Raw genomic sequence first — 10,972 nt, 5'->3', positions numbered from 1 at the left:
CGATCCGACACGATCGATTTCGGCACCCCATGCAGTCTCACTATCTCATCAAGGTATACCTGCGCTAACTTGTCGCCCGACCACGTGGTGTGGACCGGCAAGAAGTGAGCCAACTTTGTCAATCGGTCCACAATTACCCAAATTGCATCGTGGCTACCCGTTGAGCGAGGCAAACCGACCACGAAGTCCATCGATATGTCCTCCCACTTCCATACGGGGATTGGTAGGCTTTGAAGCTTTCCTGCTGGAAATCGACGCTCGGCCTTTACCTATTGGCATGTTAGGCACTTTGCCACAAAGCGTCCAATATCACCTTTCATTTCCGGCCACCAATAATGGATTCTTAGTCCTTGATACATCTTGGTTCCGCCCGGGTGATCGGCATATGGAGATCGGTGTGCTTCTTGCAGAATTAATTCACGAAGCTCTCCATCTTTCAGCACACACCATCGGTTTCGAAACCGAAGCGTACCATTGGCGTCCACCTTGAAATCGCCGCCACGCCTTTTCTCGATGTTTCGCCGCACCTTTTGGAGTTCTGGGTCTGCGGGTTGCAGATCTTTAATCCTCTCCAACAAGGTCGGTTGGACAACGAGTGCCATCAACTGAGTCGGGACCTCGGGAGCGACCACTTCAAGGTCCAATCGCTCCATATCCAGCCACAGAGGTGTTTGCTGGGTAACATCAAAGGCGAGATTTTTCGCCGACTTCCTACTTAGTGCATCCGCAACCACATTTGCCTTTCCGGGGTGGTAGAGGATATCAACATCATAGTCCTTTAACAGCTCCAACCACCGCCGTTGCCGCATATTGAGCTCCTTCTGTGTAAACAGGTACTTCAAGCTCTTGTGGTCGGTATAGATCTCGCAATGGGCACCATATAAATAGTGCCCCCACAGCTTCAAGGCGAAAATCACCGCTACTAGCTCCAAATCATGGATGGGGTAGTTCCTTTCATAGCTCTTCAGCTGACGGGATGCATAAGCGATCACCTTCCCGCTTTGCATCAATACACACCCCAACCCAAGATAGGAGGCATCACTGTAGACCACGAAGTCTTCGCCCTGCACCGGTAGAGTGAGCACCGGAGTCGAAGTCAGTCTTTGCTTCAACTCTTTGAAACTCCGGTCACATTCTTCGCTCCAAACAAACTTGGTGCCTTTCTGAGTCAGGCGGGTAAGTGGAATCACTATTTTGGAAAAGCCTTCCACAAACCGCCTATAGTAGCCCGCCAAGCCCACGAAGCTTTGAACCTCCGTGACATTCGTCGGGCGCGGCCAATCCTTGATTGCGTCAACTTTCCTCGGGTCTACAGAAACTCCACCTGCGGAAATCACATGCCCTAAGAAGGCAACCTCGCGGAGCCAGAAGTCACACTTCTTCAGCTTAGCATATAGCTTCTCCTCCTGAAGGACTTGAAGCACTATCCTTAAATGCTCAGCATGTTCCTCGTCACTACGAGAATAGACCAATATGTCGTCTATGAAGACCACGACAAATCGATCCAAAAACCTCCTGAAGACACGGTTCATTAAATCCATGAACGCCGCTGGAGCATTCGTGAGTCCAAACGGCATGACGGTGAATTCGTAGTGTCCATACCGTGTGCGAAACGCAGTTTTCTGCACATCCTCCGGCTTGATTCTCAGTTGGTGATAGCCAGATTGCAAATCTATCTTTGAGTACACACACGACCCCTGCAACTGATCGAACAAGTCGTCGATTTGGGGTAGTGCGTACTTGTTCTTGATCGTGACTCTGTTCAATTCTCGATAGTCCACGCAGAGTCAGAACGATCCATCCTTCTTCCGCACAAACAACACCGGGGCTCCCCACGGAGACACACTTGGCCGGATAAATTTCTTGTCAAGAAGGTCTTGCAATTGACTCCTCAACTCCTTCAATTCCGCCGGTACCATTCGGTACGGAGCCTTCGAAATCGGTGCGGTACCGGGAACCAAGTCTATAACGAACTCGATCTCCCGATCAGGTGGTATCCCTGGCAACTCCGTGGAAAATACATCCGGGAACTCCCGCACAACCGATAGCTCCTCTAACGTTGGAGCTACTCGCTCCACTTCCACAACAGTTGCCAAGAATGCCGTGCAACCGCTGTTTACTAATTTCCTTGCTCTTGTCGCCGACACCGTCGCGACGAAGCACGAGCTTTGGGAAGCTCGATATGTAAACTCCTCTTGTCCTGGCTCACGGAATGTGATCACCCTGCTCTTGCAGTCGATCGTTGCGTGATACTTCGAGAGCAAGTCCATACCCAGAATGACATCGTAAGCCTCAAGCTTTGTGAGTTCCAGTGTCCGGATAGGCATAATCCAGTCGCCTATTTGTACGGGACACGACGCACACTCCGAGTAAGTGTTAAACGTCGACCCAGGGCCCTCCACTCGCCACTTGTCACTCGCCTCTATATGTATGCCATGCATGCGTGCAAATGATCTACTTATGAATGAATGTGTGGCTCCTGTATCAAATAAGGCCCTGGAGCAAACTCCGTTAATCAAAACCATACCTGCCACAAGGTGATGCTCCTCCGCCTCCGCAGGTTCCTAAGCTTGGACCTGAGCGGCGAACACCCATCCGCTCGGGGCTGATCGCGCCACTTCAGGTTGACGCGGCGTCAACGTGCGTCCAGTCGACGCGGCCGTCGGTGGAGCTCCTCCATAGTGAGCCGGAATCGCCGGCGCCGATGCAGTTGAGGGGGCAGGTGAGGCTCCTCCTCCCGGGCATTCTCGAATGAAGTGCCCCGGTTGCCCACACTTGTAGCACTTGCCTCAACCTTGTTCACAGCGCGAGACCGGATGGTCTCTACCGCATATCATGCATCGCTGCACTCCACCACCCTTCTGTTGAGTGCGCGGATACTTCGGGGGTTTCTTGTAACGTGTCTGTCCTCCCGAACTACCGCCGCCTTGGCGTTTCTTGCCCTTGTCCTTAGACTCGGCCAACGCCTCACGCTTCTCCTGCACGTGGGCATCTCCGTGCTCTGCCCATAGGGCTCGATCGAAGACCTCCGCAAAGGTCGTAAGCTTGAGTATCTACACGGCCTTGTAGATCCCTGGCCGAAGTCCTCGCCACTCGGCCCGGTCCCGGTCATCCTTCACAACATCCGGGACACAGTCGATAATATGGGAGAATTCTTGTTCATACTCCGCCACTGAGCGGTCCCCTTGCTCTAGCTTGCGGAATTTCTCCTTGAGCTTCCGCTTCAGTGTGTCGGGGAAATAGTTGGCGAACATCTCCCGCTTGAATTCTTCCCACAGCATCGGCGGAAGACCAGGAAGCCGATCCCGTCTAACGCGCTTCCACCAAACCTTCACCGCCTTTTCCAAGCAATGGGTGGCGAGATACACCTTGTCCCTCTCCAAGGTACGCAAGTCGTCGAAGAGGGTTTCCATCGAGTCGATCCAAGACTCGACCATCTCCGGTTCCACCTTCTCGCCCTCAAAAGTTGGCGGATGGAACTTGTTGAACTTGATAAGAGCCGCCAATGCGCGCTCTCCCTCCACGTCTTCGGCCGTCACATCGGGTGTAGCCAATCCCGATGCCGCCTGTGGTGCGATCGCTGGCGGTGGGCGTGCCGTCACCGGAACCACCGCTATGCCCTCACCCTCTGCCACTCTAGGTACGTGAGTCGGGGGTGCGGGCGGACCACCGCCTTCATTTGCCGTCGCAGCCGCCGCCGCGATCTGCTGCTCCAATAGATCCTGGAGCCGCTCGAATCTGGTCTCCTGGCGCTGCACCACGCTGGTCAGCGCGGTCATTTGCGCTTGCAACCGATCGATCACGCTCGGTTCCTCCTGCTCGGGCACCTCAGGAGTCGGTGCTGGGGCAGTCCTACGCGTGTAGCGTCTTGGAGACTGTCACGCCCGGGTACCAGCGGAAGCATATCCGACACGTGCGCAGACCCGCCATACACCTGCAGTATATAAGGCGTCTACAAGAAAACAAGTCGATAGGAGGAAAGTATAGTAAGATCCTATTCTGATATCAGAGCAAAATACAAGTCGATATACTATCAGTAAAGGAATAAAGAGTATACAATCCAAAATCTCAACTAAAGAGAGAGTATCACAACTATAGAGTCTGTCCAAAGAGTAAATATACATCATGGGGTAAACAAAAAAATAGGTACAATGGTGGTCTCTCTATATGTAGGGACATCACCCTCGGCCGTAGCCCGAGTAGCAAGGTGATCGACTAGCACGCTCCTAGTAGTCCCTAGCTAGGCGCGACTCCCTTGCCACGATCCCTAGCCTCTCCTGTAACAGGCTCTGTAAAAACAACCACCAAAAGGGCGTGAGAACTATAAACAATAGTTCCCAGTGGGTAAGCCGCCAGCCTCGGCGAATGACACCACTAGGCTCATGATGTACTAATTGAAAGCAATAACGATAATTGCATAATTTATAAACATGATGCTAATAAGTAATAAGCATGTAATCAACATGTAATAGCTTTCTACAGTAATGAATCACTTGCATACAAGAGATATAGCAATTTCTGTAATCATGAATATGGACATGAATATAAGCACGAGCATGAAAGTGACTACTGTACACTTAAATTAATAGCATTCATTACTGTCCTTTGTCATTTAGTACATTCACCTCAATAGAGTTTTCCTTTCATTCACAGGGACCTACCCAAGGTAGTCCAGCTTGCGCCGCGCCTAGTGGCCCCGTGGTAGTAAACACTCCCCACGGCAATCCACGTCGGCACCCAATCCCGCACGGGCGAGCAACTGTCGCGTAGGCCAACTCCGGAGTGCCAGCTTATAGGGAGCGACCCTCACAAGCGTGTGCGAATGAGCACGATGGCAAACAAGCATGATTCACAGCCCAACATGTCTCAACTATCATGTTTTAGCTTACTATCAGATCAGCATTTTAATATAATGAATAGTGACAACAACTAGTATCCACTAGATTAATAAATATGTGAAAGTAATGCTACTTTACACTGATATTAACAGCTTTCCACTATCAAGCACTTATCATGGTACTATCACTATAGTCACCAGGCATATCATTGTTTCCTTCTTGCTAGAAATATACTAGTCAAAATGAGGATAAATACTTTAGGCATGAGTGTTCTCCATGTCATAGAGATTTCATTTCGAATATGTTCAACATTATAATGACGAATTTCAAGCCCTTTATTAATCACATAAGCACACAATAAGACCATTTCTATAATACATATAGAACATAGGAGAGTTTCACTTGTTCTGGTTAGGTCAAATCCACCTCGAACTAATGCTCTAATCAGTTCAAAGGAAGTCCCAAAATCAGCTTCCCAAGGTCTCAATTCTGCTGAAAAACAAAGCACGAAAGTGGCATCATTACTACAGTCGGAATGTTCGAACTCGGCACAATTCGCACTTCATACAAGGTAGTAAGGTAATTCCCTGTTTTAGGCCAGCTTAATACCTCAAATTAAGCCTTCAGAAGCTTTCACTAATCAGCTGAAATTGATCCAAGGGTCGATTGCACTCGCGCTGCGAACAATCATTACACGACGTCAACGCTCATGTTTACTAGTAAATCTAGCCAAATTCTTGCGAAATCAGTTTTAGAATGGAAACTCCTGCTTACCTCAGGTTAGAATAGCTTCTAAACCAGTTTCTAAGAGTACAAATTCAGCTCAACAAGACTCAAAGACCTGCTGCGAAGAGATCATACAAAACTGCATCAAGTTGTTTCAACAATTCGCATTTAGTTCCAAATTAGCTTTGTAAGTAGCTAACTACCTCAAGCAAGCTTCAAATTAGATCATCCCTGGTCTAAGGGGGTCAATTCACAGCTAAAAATCTCTCCTCTAGCTGCTGGAATCCCTATTACACACAGATGGAAGCAACGAAACCAAAACGCGTCAAAATCCGACGCTAAACTATGAATTAGAGAGAGATCAAGTTAAATAGCTTTCTAAAACTCTCTTTCAGTGATTCCCAGCATGAGATACGAATTATACTGTCAAAACAATCCATTTTACCTTTTAGAAGCTGGCCCCAAGTCTACTTAAACAGCAAGCGACGAACCCGGCGCGAAATCGGCTCGAATCGACGGTTTTCTCGTAGAGAGAGAAAAACCCTAGAGAGAGAGTGCGGAAGAGGTGGGAGAAGCTCCCTCTGATCACCAGCACCATCTGAAGAGGTCCAGGGGTCGAGCTGGAAGGATAGGGATAAGTACAGGAGGTGAAAAGACCAAAACAGCCTTATTGCCACGCAGCTGCAGCTGCTGCTGCTTGCTGTACCGGTACAGCATTAGGCTTGTACCGGTACACCAATACAAAATTTGCAGATTTCGCACTAGCAATGCACTTTCTCACTTCTAGCTTTCCAATCACTCTCAAACTTATTTGTAAACATCTTTAAACCCTTTAGAACATGTGGGAAGGTTCCAAATGTCATTCCTCGCTCGAACTTTGCAATTTATTGAAGTTCAGTCTACTAATATACAATAAGTTTAGGAGTCGCTTCAACGACGCACTTTCTTACATCCAAAAGTTTAATAACTCTCAAAATTGACCCACACACCTTTACAAATATTAGGACCTATGGTCACATACCAATCCTCAGCCCCACTTCCAACTTCTATAATTTTGCAAAGTTCAAGATACTACATTCGTTAGCCCCTGAAATGCAACTACTTGGTCAGTCATCTTAACCATTTACCTCGTCGCAATTACGACACATGACAACTCAACCACAAAATCGGGCGGAAGCACACAAGTGCACTTGTTCTAGGCTCTTGGTATCATGTCGTCGGCCGCCGACACAACCACCTCAAGACAAGAACTCATACAACTTGAATCCGTCTCTAATCACAACTAGAGACATGTTACCAACTTCGACCCAATCGAATTAACTTCCGCCATCGCTATAGGTTCACGTTCCGCTCACGCACCTATAACCTTAGGGCTGACCAACCTACGGTCTCCTAGGACATCCTAGACTCTCTCTTTACTTGCTTTTATGGCTCTGATACCACAAAGGCTGTCACGCCCCGCCCCGAAACCACTAGCAATTTGGCATGGTTCGGCCGCGGCGGCGGGCCTCCGAACGGACAGCACCTCCCCTGTCCGCCCAAGGCTCAACAACAAGAATGTGTACAAGAATTTACCCAGGAAATCAAATTCTAAACGTACACATTCACAATGGCACAAACAGTGCCAACAATACAAAGAGCAAGCGATCCACAAGATAAGGCATGTGAAATAAAGAGAGTACCTTGCTAACTAATACATTAGTTCCATCATTTTCATTTACATCATTTTCTTTAAATGAGTACATTTTTCATCTCCAAAATACATAGCTCTCTAGATCCTCACCTACAATAAATCTCTCTCTCAATACATAGGTGACTAATGCAAAAAGGAAAGCTACTATACTACCACTGTCTCACTGGTCGGGCGCGATGCTCTTGCCGCGGTCCTCTCTCTGCAGCCCTGAACCTACCACTGGAAATAGAGTGGGGTGAGAACTATCTTCCATAGTTCCCAGTGGGCTCGGCCGCCGACTCTGCCGATCTCCCCACTAGGTCCAAGTGGGCACAAGTAACAACAGATAGATAGATAGATAGATATGTATCTGAAAGCTGTAAATGCGATAGTAGGAAAGTTATGCTACTATGCCCATAATCATGAATATGAATGCATGCATCATATAATAAAGGTTTGCTATCATGCTAACAAATTCGATCCATGTTCGAATAGCAATGTTCAATGACATTAATAAACCTTTAACCTTTCCATTTACCCAATCTGTGGCGAGGCCCTAGGGCTCGCCCATGACTCACCTTTCAATCCCAAAGTGGGGAGGGAGCTCCAAGTGCACCCAAGCCCGGGACCGTCTGCGGACCTCCATGTGGTCCGGACCTCCAAGTGGTCCTAGTCGCGCGACACTCCGGAGTACTCGACGACAATCCCCTCCATGTGGGGATTGGATGGCTATACCATCCCAAACGCAGACTGTGAGCTAGATCTATCCTCTCCAAGTGAGGATGCCCTACATCTAGGGTCAACAACTCAATCAAGTTCTCTCCAAGTGAGGATGCTCTACAACTAGAGTCAACATCTCTCGCGGGATCATTTGTTCCCGACATTCATGCAATGCTATTTAGCTTTTCTAAATTCATTGTTCACAAGGCATTTTCTAAGGGATCCGCCTATCCCTAGGTCCATCGACCTCTAGTGTCATTTACACTACATTAATGCCACTCGTCATCATTCAATGTTTGGATGCCACTCGTTTGTTCTTTAACAATAACACTACTTTCTATGTCATCAACACCCCCATCGGGTTCATCTCTATCTTTCGCATCATAGGATCCACGTTCCGACCCAATCCTCACCTATCTATTTTACCAAGCGTTCCAAGTACACTAGGTTATCAATTAGAAAGCATAAGGAATGGAGCTACTATGCAATCCTACAATGCAACATGAAGAGATGAGGTTAAAATGCAATCTAAGACATAGAAAGGAGTCCGAAAGCTTCGGGATGGCACCCCCCACCTTTAATCGATGTAGAGGCTTGGGAAAAGCTTCTCGGCGAACTTTACGAAAAGGCTTTAGCCTTCCTTGCCCAATTCCACACTATCCCGGTCCTATTTTGCCAAACACTTCACGCCGGCTCGCCGAATGCTAAAACCGACTTCGCCCCCACGTTTTGTGACCTAACAATAGGGTTTCCAAGGCTTCAAATGAGATCAATCTCATACTTTTACAAAAACCCCATTTTAGAGCCCTAGATTTGCACATATAGCAAACCACCCAATAAATCCCTAGATTCTTGGGATTGATCTATTTAGAAGTATGCTTAGGGTCCATTTGACCCAATCCAAAGCATAAAAACCCAAAACCCTAAGTTCTACAAGCTAGGGTTTGTAGCTTACCCCTTGAGCTACACCAACAGAGAGGAGAGAAAGAGAGGAAGATGGTACAAGCCTTCTCTATCTTGTTCTCCTCCTTATTCTTCTTCTACTCCTCCTTCTTCTTCTTCTCTTTCTTCTTCCCCTTCTCTTTTGTTCTTTCTTTCCTAGAGAGAGAGAGGGGGAGCAAGAGAGAGTGTGAGAAAGAGAGAGAATGAGAGGGTGTGAGGGAGAGAGAGGGCCCAGCCCACTCTAATAAAGGCCATTTTGCATTTAGACCCCTCAACTTTTCCTCCATTGCACAGCCCTCACTGGGCAGTTTTCGCCCAGAGGGACCGGTCCCTGGTCGGGGAGACCGGTCCCCGAGAGCTCTCCCTGCAGTCTGGGGACTTTTCGCGTTCGAGAACCGATCCTCACCTGAGGGACCGGTCCCTCGGAGACTGGTCTCTCCTAAGAGACCGGTTCCCGAACGGGGAACCTTCAGGACTTAGCCAAATTTTGGCTTTCTCCTGCGGGTGTCGTGCACGGGGACCGGTCCCCTCAGCCAGGGACCAGTCGCATCGACCTCCCCCGCGACCATCAGCTACGGGGACCGGTCCTTCCCTCCAGGGACCGGTCCCCGAGAGCAAAAATCTGCTGAGTCCAGATTTTGCCTATTTGCTCTCGCGGACTCAACTCCAAAGCGGTTTTTGTGTTTTGGACATCTCCAACTCCCACAAAGGGTACACTCTCAACAGTTAGTCGATCCTGGGCGAAGTACAATCCTCGATTTTCGAGAATTCACCTCCTTACAACTATCCCTAGGTTCAGGTCAAGTTTACTACACTAGACTCGATGCCACTCGTTCAGTCACTGTAGTAAATGTCTCGGTTATTCTACATGTCACTCGTTCATGTCATAATGCTTCTACCACACTAGTTCATTGCCACTCTACTAGGCTATGTCCAAGTTCGGCCTTTTATGCCGCTATAGGATTCTATGTCACAAGACCCAATCCTCATGCTATCCTAGTCCACGTGTCAAGCTCACCCCGCTACACTACCTGTGACGCACTGGACCTTTGCAAATTGCGAGGTTCGAGTGTTTGTAAGTTAGAAATTCGTATATCCCGATCCCAACTGCTTTTCGAGTGGCTAACGCTTCCTTCGAGAGGATTAGAGGTTTACCCTCGATCTCAGGAAGATTAGATTGGATTTGTTTCCAAGATTAGGGTAGTTAAACTATGTTTTCGGGAGTTTTGCTTTTAGAGGTTTAAATTAGGATTTTAGGTTTTAGATCCCAAACTAGATCATTTTAGGTTGTTTTTGATCTAGATCTCCTTTCCTAGATCAATGATTGGAGAATCTTCGAGGTTTGATCCGGGGTTAGGTTGACCCCAACTTCTAAGAGGGAGGTGTTTCGAGGTTAGGGCTCGAGTTCCGAAGAGAGTACCTCCTTTGGGTTTTTCTTCGTTCTTTTCGTTCCTCCTCTTCTAGTTTTGGGTGGTTTTAGGTAGTTTTTACCTTCTCTTGAGTTCTCTCCCTCAAGAATGGAACAGAGGAGTCCAAATCCCGAGTTTCCTCGAGAGTTTCCCCGACCCCAACAAATATTTCTCCAACGTTGTTAACGTTTTTGTGGGGAGGTGCTTTTGTCGGGTGAGACGTAACACATGGCCATGTGCCCAAACATATGGCCATGTGGTGGGTGCTTTTCGGTTTGAGCTCGGAGCCCAACCGCACGTCTGACAGACACATGGCCATGCCGAAGCGAACGACATGGCTATGCACTAGCTACCGACATGGCCATACCCTAGCGCATGGCCATGTGTCGGGTGCTTTTGGGTTTGGGCTCGGAGCCCAAACGACCCCTTTACCAGACACATGGCCATGTGGTGGTGCATGGCCATGTCGGTAGCTAGTGCATGGCCATGTCGTTCGCTTGGGCATGGCCATGCGTCGGGCGACTTCCGTTGGGCTCTCGATTGGTTTTTAGGTTGAAAAACCTAAAACCATGTGGCAAAGTTTGGTGTTAAGAGCCCTGAGCTTGGTACCCAGCCTTGTGACAGATGCTGGGAAGTCTTTCAGACTCTACCGAGCAGTGTGTCTA

The 10,972-nt window shown here is 48.3% G+C and overlaps 1 long non-coding RNA gene across 3 annotated transcripts; it reads right to left on the bottom strand.

Annotated features, from left to right (window-relative positions):
- LOC109713340 lies at positions 4,262-6,233 on the bottom strand. 3 transcript variants are annotated; one of them, XR_002217083.1, is made up of 6 exons: positions 6,010-6,233; positions 5,768-5,851; positions 5,613-5,682; positions 5,448-5,515; positions 5,265-5,330; positions 4,262-4,289 (listed from the first exon to the last, which is right to left on the bottom strand). It is a non-coding gene; the product is annotated as an uncharacterized LOC109713340 (long non-coding RNA). The 3 variants fall into 3 exon arrangements; XR_002217081.1 differs by having other exon boundaries at positions 5,613-5,679; XR_002217082.1 differs by having other exon boundaries at positions 4,269-4,289; positions 5,265-5,327; positions 5,613-5,679.

The sequence above is a fragment of the Ananas comosus genome, linkage group 7 (genome assembly GCF_001540865.1).
Source record: "Ananas comosus cultivar F153 linkage group 7, ASM154086v1, whole genome shotgun sequence".
NCBI classification, from domain to species: Eukaryota; Viridiplantae; Streptophyta; class Magnoliopsida; order Poales; family Bromeliaceae; genus Ananas; species Ananas comosus.
This window is presented reverse-complemented; position numbering and strand designations above follow the sequence as displayed.